At 40.4% G+C, this 15,596-nt stretch overlaps 1 long non-coding RNA gene across 5 annotated transcripts in view; it reads right to left on the bottom strand.

Annotated features, from left to right (window-relative positions):
• The window catches only part of LOC138850057 (uncharacterized), a 1,261,171-nt gene that overhangs the window by 137,147 nt on the left and 1,108,428 nt on the right, over window positions 1-15,596 (bottom strand). For all 5 annotated transcript variants that reach the window (XR_016235507.1, XR_016235499.1, XR_016235497.1 and 2 more), the window contains one exon: window positions 10,156-10,279. This is a non-coding gene — a long non-coding RNA (uncharacterized LOC138850057). The remainder of the gene's footprint in view (window positions 1-10,155; window positions 10,280-15,596) is intronic.

The raw sequence follows: 15,596 nt of genomic DNA, 5'->3' as shown, positions 1-15,596 counted from the left end.
ATAATGTTGAAAAACTCCTCCTTAAAATTAGTAAGAAAAATATGCTGCACAACCCCTCTCGTATTTATTAGCAATTTTACAATGTATGTTTTTCTGTGGCTTTCAAAATGGAGCTGGCTAAGAAAACATAATTAAATATATTTTGAAGTCTTAACTCTAAAATAATACTACCAGGCCTTCATTAGATTTCAAAACTATAAATATTTTGCAATCTGTTTATGAATACATCTTAAAATGTTAATTCTAGTAAGTGTACATTTCTAATATGCCCTGAACCCAGTATGGAATGTCTAGCGTGTCTAGCAAGAGCCCAAGCAAGACACTGCTCCTGCTGTCTCATAAATCATTGAAAATGATTGAAATATGCTAAGTAATATACATTTTTACCCATACACCATCCAGAAATACAATGAGAAACACTGGGACCACATAGCTGCATTTTACATCCTATATTACATACAACATACTTTTCCAAATTACAGAACTAAATCTTTCCCTTTGCTCATGAAATTGAATAACACATTAGGTACACTACAGCAGGATTGACAAGTTCTCTCAGTAAAGGCTAAGACAGTAAATATTTTAAATTTAGCAAGTGGTTTCTGTTACAACTACTGATGCCAGTACATTCAATGGGATTATGCCCAGATAAACTCAAGTGGAACCTATCCTGAGTAAAAAACAAAATTTAATGCACCTCCCATCCCACTCATTCTATTGTAACAGCCCAGGCCCCTGTGGAGGATGAATGGTTTCTTCCAATCATTTTTGTGCAGCTGGCTGGGGGCTGTGCTGGCTGTCCCCTTCTCCCTCCCACGGACTCAAAATATTGTATTGCACATAGTTATCCCTGGGTGAGGGGAGGGACTAACATCAAACTCCAGCACTTGAAGCACAGTCTTCACTAAATGCCCATTACTTTTGAACAAGCATCATGTCAAAATATTCTAAGTTGAGCCATTGTTGAGGAATGTCTATATTCCAGTCTGCTCCTGAGGCTCTTAAAGCAGCCACAGCCAACAATAAATACATGAATGTGACTGTGTTCTGTCGGGTTTTACTTACAATCAGGCAGATACTGGATTTGGCATGGGGTTGCGTCTGTCTGCACTGAACCATAGTGGTTAGAAGCATAGATTCTGGAGTTATACTTCCATGTGCATCTCTTCTTTCCACCATTTAATGACTTTGTGATCTCAGCAAAACTAGTTTTCTGGTTTGTTAAATGGTGCTATAACCACTCTGAATTCATTAGGTTGTTGTGAGGATAAAAAGGAAACAACGTATGTGAAACACTTGATGTGGGTGTGTATAGTATGTATATGTAAAATATCTGATATTCAACATTAGTTTTCAGAGTTTGGGAACACAAACTTACACATCAGAATTTGAGATGCAGTGGTCAGATGGTGAAGCAAAAATTTCTATATAGATAAATCATTTTTACCAAGTAGTCAACATCATCATCAATGTCCTTACCAGTCTGACTTTATACATAAGGCATAAGCCAAATAAATATGAAACAAAAAATGCATACGTAGGTAAAATACTATACATGCATATAAATTATATAGAGAAAACAAAACCTCATATACCACATGCAGAAAGAATATGATTATGTATTCATGCATATTTAATCAACAAATAATTGTTGAGTGCATAATATGTAAAGTCATCATGCTAGGCAATGCACTCTTGCTTCTTTTGTTTCTTAATATAAAAAGAAATGCAAACTAAGAGCAGACAAAATTCAGTGTGATAAACTCTTAACAAAGTGAATCTTATATTTTAATAGATTCTGATGGAGTCTTACAAAACTCTTTTGTTGATCATTGAGTATTTCTTAAAAGATTTCCCTGAGTATTTACTCATCTCACCAATTAAAATCCAAGACTTAAGAATAGGGTTTATATATATTTCCTAAAGTGCTATTCATTTTTGATGCATACTTTGCCACATTTACATTTTTTGAAGATTTTTATTTATTTACAAGGCAGAGTGATAGAGACAGAGAGGGATGGAGAGAAAGAGAGAAAGGCCCTCCATTGGCTGATTTAATTCCCCCAAGACCACAACAGCCAAGTCTTGGCCAGCAAGAAGTCAGCAGCCAGAAACCCCAGTTTTGCCTCCCACATGGCTGGCAGGGATCCAAGTACTAGGGCCTTCTCCCACTCAGTAACTTGCTAGGTGCATTAGCAGGGAGTAGGATCAGAAATGGAGTAGCTGGCACTCCAACCAGCACTTGGATATAGGATGCTGGCATTGCAAGCAACAGGTTCACCCATTGTGGCACAATAACACCCCCTACATACACATTTTGAAATAAATTAATTTTTCTCTTAAGTGGGCAAAATTGCCATAATTCATAAACTTCCTGAGATCAGGAAAATAATAGCTTACTATTACTAGTGTAAAGAAGAAAACATCTTATAATTTAAAATAGGAATTCTATCTGCTCTAACACTTTTTGAAAGTTGTGAGGAGTATCTCAGAATACTGAAAAAAAAAAAAGAGGTAATCAGTATCTCGTACAGTCTACACAATGCCAGTGTTTGTAACACAATGCTTCATCAACTCAAGGGTAGAAGTTGTAGTAGAGCGATGTGAGCCTTTATGTCAGAGCTCAAGTAGGAAAATCAGCGAGAGCAAAATGACTTCACTAAGCAAAGTCAACTGTCCCCAGGCCTTGAGTTACTTTTCTATAAAATAAGTCAGCCTTATTGTTTCTCAAAGCACTGCCATCTATCAGGCATCAGAGTTCCCAACTTCCTTTCTGAGATTCTGATAGGCCTCCCTCCAGGTTAAGAGTAGCCTTCTTGTTGGGACCCTGTTAATAATGATGAGCTATACACATTAGGAGTGTGAGATCAGAAATGCAAAAAAACCAAACACCAGTCACTCCTCAGATCCCTTTGGACTGTGCAGTGGAAGAATTTCAGTTTGTATCTCCAGCCCCTATTTTCTTTATGGCTTTTTCTTCCCATCTTTCCTCTCTGCCCTTTCCCCATCATCACATTCTTTCAGCCCCGGGTCTGGAGTCCACTGTGATCTCAACAGCTGTGACCTGATGCCTCTTCACAGATTTCCCTCTCCCTTTATTATATGTTCTCAGGATCCTCTTTGGGTGCTCACCCTTATCCAAGAAGCTGTTAGCACCTAAAGCATAATGCTAAGAATTAGCATAAAACATTAACCAGTTCATATCACCCAACTGCATTTTCACAGCAGCCTTAATGAGTAAGAAGTAAGTGGATCATTTAAGTGGATCATTTACATATGTACTGTGCAGAAGGAAGGTGGGAACACATTTTCAGATGAAGACTCATTTAGCTGTTCAAAATTTACACTTTGGAATTCCTCTCGTAGTAAATATGTTTAGTCTGAGAAGCCTGGCTCCTCCTCTTATACAGACGCTGTCTGCGTACTTGCTGAACTATCCTCGTCCTTTGCCATCCTATTATCCAGCGACAGAGCTGCAAGTATGGCATGCTCAGTCCCTCCACAATCCCACTGAATCACAACGCGAGAAGCAGTGGTACAGCAGACAGACAAGAGCCCCCTCATGTTTGCATCGAGGCATTAGTAACACAGCATTCACAAGGAAGAAGATGAAATAGGTAACGTCAAACCCCAATGGGTTGCACTTCATAGATGGAGACATAACCTTGTTAATCGACACAAGAAGCACTGGATTCTGGGAGGATCCCCTACCACCTATGTGCTACCAGAGCCCTGGACTGTACCAAAATGGACACACACAGTTTGTATATCTGGTCCTTCCATGCAAACCTTCCCTTCCTTACTGGTCCTGGTTACCAATGCTGGTGTTCTTTAGGGAGATTTAAGCCACTTTGGGAAAGCAAACTGCTGTTACCCTTCCTTCCTTCCTCACCCTTAACCTCCCCCTTAAGTTCTTTACCTAATGCAGTGCAGTCCACATACTTAGTACTAAAGAAAGACTTGCTAAACTTTTAAAGAGGAATTCATCAAGACAGGTCTACTATGAAAGATGTTTCTTTTACCTACAAGAAACAGAACAAGTCAAGGACATACACTGCATTGCCACAGAGCAGGGGACTACTCCCTCTCAACTTGCTTTAGTAGATGAAGTTTGATTGCTACACAGTCATACTCATTTGTTTAGATTGTCTGCAGCTGCTTCCATGCTGCCAGCACATAGTTGTAATAGAACCCAAAGGCACAAAGTTACTCAAATATGTACATCGTGGACACTTACATATCAGAATCTCAGTAAATATGTGCCAACCCCTGTCCCAGAGCTGGGGCTTGCATCCTCGGAGCCACTCTGCAGTCATTTCTGTTTGGTTCCACTGATGAGATCAGTGGGCGCCTAACTCACCAAGAATGACCTAATTGTACAAGGCCAGGGTTTAACTGAAGAATGAAAAAATCCTATGAGCCAAAGTAACTAGCAGCAAGTCTGCCTCCTGGTCTTTTGAGCCTTGTCCCTCTGTTACGGGATGTCTCATATATTTGAGTAGCACCAAAGCTGAAGTTACACTTTGATGGTCAAAACATACTCCTGTCCATCATCTTTGTCTACACTATATGCAATTCAGTAAATCCTGGGAAAGCAATCATGTATTTTATTCTGTGAACCTTAAAATTCCCTGGTCTGGCACCCATGGGATTGTGCTTTCACACGAGTATCTGCCAATCTTCTGAATCCCACAGGGAAGGAAACCCTCTCTGGGGGCTTCTCTCGCAAGTTCCACTCACAAAGGACTTCTATACTCTGCACAGTCATTCCAAATGCCTTGCACCAACCCTCCAGACAAGAACTTCTAACATACTATCGATTTCTAAGAAATTTGTCTTCTAGAACATGAATTAGAACTTTATTATTTTGCTTTTCTACATTCTGTCTGAATACCACCTCATTTATCAGTCAGGATTCAATCAAAAAGAGGATATCGGATATTTAATAACACATGTTAATAGTACATCATCTTATATTCCAGCATTTAATATTACTACTATTACTTTTCTGTTTTGCATGAAACACTCCTAAGAGTTCCAGTATGTGCTTTCCCAGGCAAAAGTTTTCATTCAAATCAACATTTGTTCTTTTTCAATTGGTTGGAAAAAACGAGAGTGATTTGGAGCCATGTTCATTTCTCTACTTCAACTCATTACCTCTTATCTTTGCCTTTCTTCTCTGGGAACTGGAGAAGAAGCTGCTGGAACCATTATAAGTTTCCTGCAAACCTGAGAGGACACATACCTAATATAATTGGGCCAAAGCCAGCTCTTGACCCTTTTTGCTTCTGTCTACCCAAATGTGAAATGTCCTAAGGAGAAAAAAGCTAAATGTAAAATTTAAGTCTTTTGCAAGCCATTTACCTTTCTCTGTCAAGGATTTCTAAAGAAATAAAGAGCATTACACGGATATAGATTTCAATTTAACATTGCCAATGTCAGTTGCATAACCCTTTGTGAATCACTTTAATTATTTTAAATGTATGTGGACAGATCAAATATAATGATGGCAGTGAACTGAACCTAGCTATTTCCTATTGCCTACCAGCCTGAGCCAATTTGGCAACTTGCATTTGATAGTTTTATATGAGCCATAACCTCTTCACGCCATCAACAAGTTATGAGGAAAACAAGTGTCAGAGTGAGGTTACTCTGGCACACAGATTTTTATTACCATATAAGGACAGGGAAGTCCTACATCCCACTGCCGAGACACCACTCTTTAAAGTTCTCCAACTATCTTGCATAAACCTATTGATGAAGTCAGGTGTTCTCAATGGGATTTTGCTAACCACCGAGTTAGCATATCCCACTAGTTGACAACATAGTACCTGGGAAAATAGTCTTTTTTTCCCTCTGAATTCCTCATTCAGTATCAGTGAGTAAGTCTACAGTATTCTATCAATGCACATTCTTCAATGTCATGGAACGCTCAATGATATTCCTTCTACCTTCTCTGCTTCTAAACAAGACCACGCTGGTGCTCTCAAAGAGAACTGAAGCCCCTACAACAGCTGCCTTTGGACGTGAACACTTGGTTAGGACAACTACCCTTAGTTAAAACCAACACATTCATAGCAAAAAGCCCATGCTGAAATAATTTCAGTATTAGTTCATGACTAAATAACATCACCAGAGTCTCACCATCCCTTATTTGACATTGATGAATTCTGTCAAAGGAACACGTGCCGGGCTCAAGCCCTGAATGACACACTGTGTGTCAATGGTGAATGACGGCGCTTTGCTTCCCAGGTGTTTAATCGTAGGGCTCAAAGTGTAGGGAACAGGCCAGTTGGAACCACAACACCTGGAATCTTATGAGAAATGCAGAACACAGGCCCTACCCTTGTTCTTGTGAGTCACAACTAGGTCTTAACAAGCTTCCTGTGCATGTATGCCTGTGACTGTTTCAGATCCATGGTCTAGGAGGGAAGAGATTCTCATATGCTGGATGATTTCAGAATTCTCAGAGGGATACATGTTAAAAACAAGCACATGACTGCTCTGCAGTTGGTCCTGCAGGGTCTGAGACCCACTAGGTGAGTGGAGGTTACCGAGGACAACTGGGGGGTAAGGGGTGTCTGGAGAGGTCCCGTGAATCAATACTGAAGTGAGAGTATCTTGAATCTGAAAGTACTCCGCTTTGTGTTATTGGATCCTTTCTTTTTGGGGTATGAATGGAACAGATAACATGCCTAATTGCTGCTCCAGCTCCGAAGGGTCACCAACTTGAATATCCAGTTCTGCAAGAGGTCTTTTTCATAGCTAATGCATATCAAATAATTTAGTCCATTTCTGTGTCAGATAAAATGGCTTTTTGACAGAAACAAGGAGGTCTAAACACTATTCATTACTGAGTGCTAATCACAGAGCATTAAGATACTTGTTTATTATTATTAAGCATCTCATTCACTTAGCATTTTTCTGAAGTAAAGTGCTTTACATTTGTGCAAAGGGAGAATGATAGAGTGTGTTCACCCTAACAAGGCCTAGGAGTCATCTGCTAATGCCTAACAAATGAACTGCATCCCTATTTTTAAACAGATAAACCAAGGAGGCAAAGTTAATGATATGCCCCAAAGCAGTTTCACATAACCACGAATGAGTGACTGCTTTCCAATTCTATCTCAAGGCTTAGTTTTTTGAGCCAAGTTAGCAAGGAAATGGTTTTCAGGTAACCTAGATTGCTGTTCTTGTGAGTGCTTGTTATAGCTGCAGTGAAATAAAAAGAAGAGCAGGGTGGGAGGAACACATTATCACCCATAAAAATGAGCAAGAGAGCAGTCATTTTAGACCTGCATGTTGGATACGAAGTAAAAGAGATCCATCAGAAGTGCCATTCCAGAAATTTGCTAATTTTCAGGCCATCACATAGGGAAGAAATTCTCACTCCAAGCTAAGCTCTCGTTTGAGGTGGTTGCCTAGGTGACCCTACATCTTGAGTAGTTGTTGAGAGGTATCTTGGGCTCTTGCCTCACCAATTCCTTTCTGAAGAAATGATCCTGCAAAAATATATGGCTCAGAGTCGAAAGATGTGCCCATACAGGTTTTCAGAACAATTGTTTTCACTGTGGGAACCACACTGGAAATCATGTGAATGTATTTTGTTAAGAGATGGGACCAATTACAAAATAACAATGCAGTGGAATAGTATACAGCCATTCAAAAGAAAGAAGTACATCTAGATAACTAATGCGAAAGTATCCTCGATTACTAGGTAAAAAAAGAGAAGGTCTCAAAGTAGTATGGATGAACCATAACATACAAAAATAGTGCTTCGTGAACAGTCAATAAAATCTCAAAGACTGCTCAATAAAATATCAAGTTATCTGAGAATTACACAGAAGTATGAGGAACTTATTTTCAAATACACATCTTTTCATGTATTTAACAATAACTTATTACCTTTAACATGAGAGATAAAGGTTCCCCAGAGATTGTCAGTTCCAATCTACTTATTCTGACCTTTTAAGTTAATTTTTTGGAACAGGTAAGGAATCTGAAGTCCGCAGGTTGATCAGCCTGAATTCCACAACTGAGTGAGTTGCTCAAAAAGCCACAGAAATACCCAAGAGCCGCTGGAAACTTCAAAAGAGCAAAAGCCTGCTTGGCTTCCTCTGACTTGTGACTCTCTTGGCAAAGACTCCGAGTCTCCAGTGACATGTGATGGAGCCAGAGGAAGCAGAGGGATCAGCATCAACAGACAAGAAAGCTCAGCCAGAGATCTAGAAGGGGGAAGACTAGGCTATGCACATTTCTTTCAAATTAATAATCTGGTAGTTAATTTTTGAACAAACTGTAATTTGTGTGTAGCACCTTCTGTCAAAGCTGTCAAAACGAGTTGCTTTCATTTCACACTGGCTCCTAGCTGGAAGGGCTGGCGCAGGGCCAGGTGCTCACGCTGGTAGCACCGGCTGCCATCAACTTGTGCTCTTTGGCTGAAGCCACTGGGTAACTACACAAGCAAACACAGGTACCTATTTATAAATCTGACATCTATTTAAAGCCATGAGGAACTCCCACCTCACCTCTACCCCTACACCCTTCATGTAAAGTATGTACGTGAACTTTCATTGAAGAGTGTTTGTATGGAGAGGAGGCACTCTAAGTTAGCACTTCTGGATTTTAGTAATTTGATACTAGTTAGGGGATTTTGAGCAAACTATTAGAAATGGTCTCTATATCTCCGTACCCCTCAGGAAAAATATTCACTTGTCATGCCATGTAAACACAAGGAGAAATAGTAGGTCATCAGATAGGGCTTCTGTGTTTATGTAATGGGACTGCAGGGTGCTAAAAATATACAATCTAATCACAACTGGCTTTGTGCAGGGCGTGACTCATGCATGCATAAGCAATAGCTCAACCAACAGCCTTTCTCCATCTACTTTCTTGCTGATGAGTCCTGCTATTTGGCATTCTTCCTAGGGAGGCCATGTCTTCAGGGGAGACAGGTCCTGTCCAAGCCATAAATGATGACTGGGTGGACCAAATCAGGTGGCCTGCCTTCCCTTCTGACAGTTTCTTTCAACACAAATGCCATTTCTTCTAGCTGATAAGACCAAATGAAATGTCTTCTGCAGACTTCTAGAAAAGATTTCATTATCTTACAAAGACACTTTTTAAGACAAACTTCCCTCCATCTGCAGCCAGCCACCGTAAGCTGCAAATACTGCCTGACTGCGTGGAAGTCTTGCACACACGAGAAGAAAAACAGAGAAGGCAGTGAGGAGCCCCTGCAATGTTATCTTCATTCCTAGGTAGCAGAATCTTACAAACATGACAAAGTCGCCCAATTTCCTTTTAAGACTATATACTTGCACAGATCAGTAATTGTGATTTTGATAAAGCCATTCTTACCCCTTTTGCCTTTCTACATCATTTACACACAGTAAAAGAGAGCAAAGTATTCCCTGGATTGAGAATTCCTTTAAATTTCAAGTTTCCAGAATTCAGGTTCATAGGTGAAACCAGAAATTTGAAAGTAAAATAGTGTGTGGATATCAGAGAATCGAGCAGTTGCTATATTTTTCAAAGTACATTCTGTTGCATATGTATCCTATGAAATATTAATAGATTTTAAATAGATTAAAAGGGGTACATCTAGAAAAGACAGGCTAACAAAAAGGTATTTTTCTAAGTTTTTTTGTTTTTGGTGTTGATTGTATTATTACTTTGCTGAACAAATTCTGTTTTGAAGTTATTGTACATTGTACATCTCCCATAGTTATTCAATATTTAACGTTTTCTAATTGTCCTTGTTTAAGTTTGCCTGAGCATTTTTATAGGTGTAGTGCTCATGACCACCTCAACAAAATAAAACCACAAAATAAGTGGGAAAAAATCCCACAAATTTGGGGAACCATTTTATCCTAGGTAAATTAATGACATAATGTGTCTCAATCTGAAATATTTTTGAGCAAAAGTCCATAGGCTATAAGACTGTCACTTAATTCTGTCTATGGTGTTTCTGTCTTAAACCTAAAATAGACCAAGTGCTTTCTGAAAAGGCGAAATCATGAACATTATCATCACCATCACTTTCAAAACTATTCTTACACATCACTTTAGCTAGTGTGTATTGAGCACCTACTATATACCCCACATGCCTATAGGCATATGGAAGAGGCTATCAGCCCTCTTTACAGGACTTACGTTCTACTTGTAGTTGCACAGTACTGGGAGATGCTTCTCCACGACTCTCTGCGTTCCTGCACATTCACTCATTAATGACCCACACAGTTCAGTCTTGTCTTCAACGTCTGCATCGGCGGACAGCCTGAAAAGGAAAATTAGATGATAGTAACTCTCTTATAAAACATTCAGAGACACTGAAGATAGATGCTTACCTCCTTGGGATGTAATAGATTCCATCAAGAAGGGAGGATGGGCTTATTTGCCAGCAATCCTTTATCTAAGACTACAGCCTCCTAAATCTATGACAATCATTTGTACAATACCTCCACTGCCCATGCAGGTGCCCACTCCCACTGCATTACCTGAGGGGTGCTCGGATGCACCTCTGATGGTTACCTTCGTCGTAATAAAACGCCTTTGTCTCTGGCCCAGGGTTTCCTGGTTTCTCCAACCCTTCCTATTTTCCAACTTAGCATACACAAGAAATGAGTGGGTAGTCAGAAAAGATCTGGCCCATGATGCCATGCATCTCAGCTTCAGTTTTATTAAGCTCAAGCATGAGGGAGACCCCCAAAACTCTGTCCTTTAGCCACTGCGTGGAGGAGATGGGGTAATGTAATACCTCTGGAATGATGGCACCAGGAGGGAGTAGAGATTTTTGCCTGCTTTTTATTCACAGCTGTATTCCCAGTGCTAATATTACTGCCTGGTACAAAGTAGGTACTCAGTACATTTTCCCTTAATGAAAGAATGATTGGTGCAGAGAGCTTTCTTGTGCCTCCCCTCAATACACAGAGCAGCACCATAGAAACTGAGTAAATCATAGAAGGAAAAGAATAAATATTCCTGATGGACAGTGGTAATGGGTTTGAGGGGAAAAATTGCCTTACTGCCTTTGGGTGAGGGAAAAAAAAGGCATATTCTTAATATCTGGGTTATGAGTCTGTATTAAAAAATAATTTCCTCTGGATGTGTGGTTTCATTTGGACCCGTCACACCAAGTGCAGTAAATGAATTATGCTAAAAAAATAAGTTCCCAACCAAATAAATGTACATATACCTGCAGGCATTCCAATTGGATTTTTTAAAACTCAAAAAGTAATTATGCCATTATCTATTACTAAACCTACTGAGCTGTGAAAAGATAGTGGAATTCATGTCTACTATTACTGAGTCATTTTTTTCTTGCTAAGAACTAATATGTCAGAAAAGTAGCCAAGAATAAAAAAACATTAGAAATATTGAGATTAATAAGTATTATGGCCCTACAGAAGAAACAGGAAAACAGATGTATTGACAATATATAAAAATATGCACCAACTATCTCTTCTGTGCTCAGATACAAAAAAAATCACTCTAACATTTACTAATATATTTATTATGTTGCATTTTATTAAAGCAAGTTAAATATGTGCTGTCTACTAGCAGGAGCTATGCAACCTGGGATTAAAAGGTAATGGTCACATTTGTACCAAATTCACCAGTGCTGATGCTGCCTGGTGTTTAACACTTTTGGTCATGGCAAAATACATAAGAAAATGAACTAATTTGCCAAGGACAAACAATTACACCTACTTCATTTTTCTTGTTTCTGTAAGTCTGCCTTTGTCTAAGGGTAGGAAGAAGATTCTTGAATTCCTTCGGAGGTCTGGAGATAATATCAAAATGTAATGTAACATTTACTGAACAATACTCTAGACAAGGCATTCTACTAAAAGCTTCATTAGCACTCAGCAACTCTAGCAGACTACAACATGCCCATTTTCCAAATGAAGGATTGGGAACTTAAAAGAAATGCAGTAACTTGCATATAATGGTTAGCTGGTATTAGAGAAACCAGGATGCAAACTCAGCCACCAAATCCCGTGATCTGTGGCCTTAACCATCTCACAATGAAGGAAAATCTTGTCTTGCAATGTGTGAGCCTCCAGGATACTGCCTGCTGCCAGCAGGACAGTCCATTCTGAAGCAGGTTTTTCAGTATCATTGTCAGAAAACCTGAAGGCGACCAATGACACCAGGCAGTTTGCAGTGTCCAACACCAGCCTGCCTCAGATTCTGGTCTTGATGTCTGGGCTTCATCCTTATGGCTGAGACCTGGGTTTTCCAAGTATTGCTCAGGAGACCCATGCTTGACCTGCACTTGGGTAAGCAAATATTTAACTTTCTATCACACCACTATTTAAGCTTCTGTATTTTTATTTTTTTTTCTTTTTCATGAAGAGCTATGACAATTGGAACTCAGTATCTATGAACCCTAGATACCCAATAACATGTCTCTATATTTTGAATGACACACCAAGCTTTCAAGCATTTAGAAGTTCTGATAATAATGCATCTAGCACTAATCTACCTTTCCTACCTTTCTTGGTTGTTGGAATGCACATCATCACTTTAGTCTTGTCAAGCCAGTGGTTACTCTTTGCCTGGGTAAGTTTTCATGCCTGCTTCCATATTTTTGCTCATGCTCAGCCCCTGTAAGCTGTCCCCCTTGACTTCTTATCCTAGACCAGGTACCTTTAATCACAAGCCTACCTCCTATCTCTTCTGCTAGGAATTCTGCTGACTACACTCACTAACAGAGGTCCTGACTTTCTTTCAACCCTCTACATATTCATAGAACACGAATAGACAGTTTTGAATGGCACAAAACATGACCATTAAAACATGTTTGGGGCTGGCATTGTAACACAGTGGGTTCAGCCACTGTTTGCAATCCTGGTATCTGAAGTGCCTATTCAAGTCCCAGCTGCTCTGCTTCCAATTCAGCTCCCTGTTAACACACCTGGGAAAGCAATGAGAGATGCATGGCCCCTGCCATCCACGTGGGACCCTTATGGAGTTTCTGGCCCCAAGCTTCACCCTGTCATGAGTTGTTGTAGCCACCTGGGTAGTAAATCAGCCGATGAAAGCTTTCTCCCTCTCTCCACCTCTTTCACCATTTTTCAAAAAATAAAATTTTTTTTAAATGCAACTTCCTCTACTATACAGCAAACAAAGTTCCTGACTGGCAAAGAGCCTCTAACAGGGGCTGGTTTTGTGGTACAATGATGCCACCATCTTATATCCAAGTGCTGGTTGGAGACCTTGCTGCTTTGCTTCTGATCCAGCTCCCTGATAATGGACCTGGGAAAGGTACTTTGGGCCCCTGCCACCTATGTGAGAGAACTGGATAGAGTTCCAGGCTCCTGGCTTCAGTCTGGCCCAGCCCCAGCCGCTGCAGCCATTTCGAGAGTGAACCAGCAGACTAAAGACCTCTTTCTCTGTTGCTTTGCTTTAAATAAATAGATAAATCTTGTTTTTGAAGGAGTCTAATACAGCTGATCACGAATTACACTTCAAGCAACTCAAAACCATCCTTATATGATCTATCAGCATAAGACCTGGGGGTGCAAAGGAAAATAGGCAATAGGAAAATTTAGTTTTGCTAATGAAGAATTTCATCCTATAATTTCTGCACTCTTCTAGAGCATGCTAGTGAGACCAAAATAAAAATTACAAAGTCTGGTTAAGTTTTTCCCAAATCACATCATCTTCTTAGAAATCACAGGACATAGCTTCTGAAAGGTCTCTGACAAGCTTCCAGTAAAACAGGAAACCTGCTGAACTATTTTAACTCACCATTCCCAAATTGGATTGTACTGTGGAACACCTCCTTCACAGCAAACTCACCAAGAACTCATGCAACAGATTTTGGGAAGTATTATTTTAACATCATATACACAGCCATAATACAGTCCCCAGGAAACTATTCAGGAAGAATCAAGAGTTAAATAAAATTTCCTTTCTAGTCATGGGCCTCATGTATTTATTATATGGAAGCTGAAAGGCAAAGTCACTGATCTTAATAGCCTAAGGAGGGATGAGAAGTCTTGCGGTCTAAAATATTAACTGTTTCCCTAATTATAACCAGAATAAAGCTCCTATAAAGTTGTAATAATTGCCCATAAGAAGTTTTACCTTCAGAGAGTATGTGGCCACCAAGAAGACTGACCAGTGGTGATCTTTCACAAAAGACTTGGCTCACCTCTCTCGCTTTGCCTTAATAAGCTATCCACTTTCAAATAGCTACACAAGGCTTGCATCTGTTCTAGATGAAGTTGACCAAGTGTTCCAAGGTCTGCAAAGCTGAGAGACAAGTATGAGTGTATAGAACCTCAGTCAATGGACTTCCCACAGCAAGGATTCTTGTGGAGATGGCCAGTGCACATTCACTTTGCTTCAAGTCTATGGCCATCACACTGGGTTCTACTGGTTTGTTTGCTCGTGCTGTTACCACATACCATAGGATAAGTAACGTACAAAGAATAGAAACCAGCTTCTCAGAGTTCTGCAAGAAAAGTGGTCCAAGTTCAAGGCCTCAGCAGGTTCGTCTCAGAGGCGAGGGCAGCATTCTGCGGGCAGAGGGAATGCCATGCCCTTCCCTGGTAGAAGAAGGGACAGCAAGCAAGCTCAAAGTTGCTTGAAGTGCCGGCGCCGTGGCTCACTAGGCTAATCCTCCACCTTGCGGTGCCTGCACACGGGGTTCTAGTCCTGGTCGGGGCGCCGGATTCTGTCCCGGTTGCCCCTCTTCCAGGCCAGCTCTCTGCTGTGGCCAGGGAGTGCAGTGGAGGATGGCCCAAGTGCTTGGGCCCTGCACCCCATGGGAGACCAGGATAAGTACCTGGCTCCTGCCATTGAATCAGCGCAGTGCGCTGGCCGCAGCGCGCCGGCTGCAGCGCGCTGGAAGCGGTGGCCATTGGAGGGTGAACCAACAGCAAAGGAAGACCTTTCTCTCTCACTGTCCACTCTGCCTGTCAAAAAATAAATAAATAAAAACAAAGTTGCTTGAAGCCTCTTTTATAAAGGTCTTATTCCCACGGTGAGGGGAGAAGGGCCCTTATGCCCAAAACGCTTCTTAAAGGCCCCGCCTATGAACACCATCACATTGGCCACACCTGAATTGTGGTGCAGTCACTTGCAGCCCTTGGCAGTAATTAGTAGCTGCACTGATTTACAAAACAGGAACAGCCTGTAACATTTTCCTACAGCGGCTAGAGGTTAGGAACACAGGTTTTGAGTCCGATTAACTGAGGATGAAATTCTATTTTACTACTTTGAAAACTTAGCCTAATCATTTTATCTCTAGCATCAGCTTTTTACAGGGTTGCTGTAAGGTTTAACTGAGATAATACATGTAGCAGCTTCCTAAATATTAGTGCTTCCTAAATATTAGAGCTATGTCAGTTGCTGCATCTACCACTTTGAGTACTACAATTTCTTTAAATTGCCATCCTAAGGAGAATAATTTATCAAACTGAGCAATTATTGCTAATCTGCTAGGTGCCAGGGCTGTGCTAAATTTGAGTAATACAGCAATGAACAAGATATAGTCACTTTACTTAAGAGCTCAGGGTCTTGTGAGAAAGGCAGATAAGTAAACCCCAAATTAAAATACACTCTGATAAGCACCTGAAGTG

This window comes from Oryctolagus cuniculus, chromosome 6 (assembly GCF_051225735.1).
Source record: "Oryctolagus cuniculus isolate XC-2025 breed Fujian yellow rabbit chromosome 6, ASM5122573v1, whole genome shotgun sequence".
NCBI classification, from domain to species: domain Eukaryota; kingdom Metazoa; phylum Chordata; class Mammalia; order Lagomorpha; family Leporidae; genus Oryctolagus; species Oryctolagus cuniculus.
This window is presented reverse-complemented; position numbering and strand designations above follow the sequence as displayed.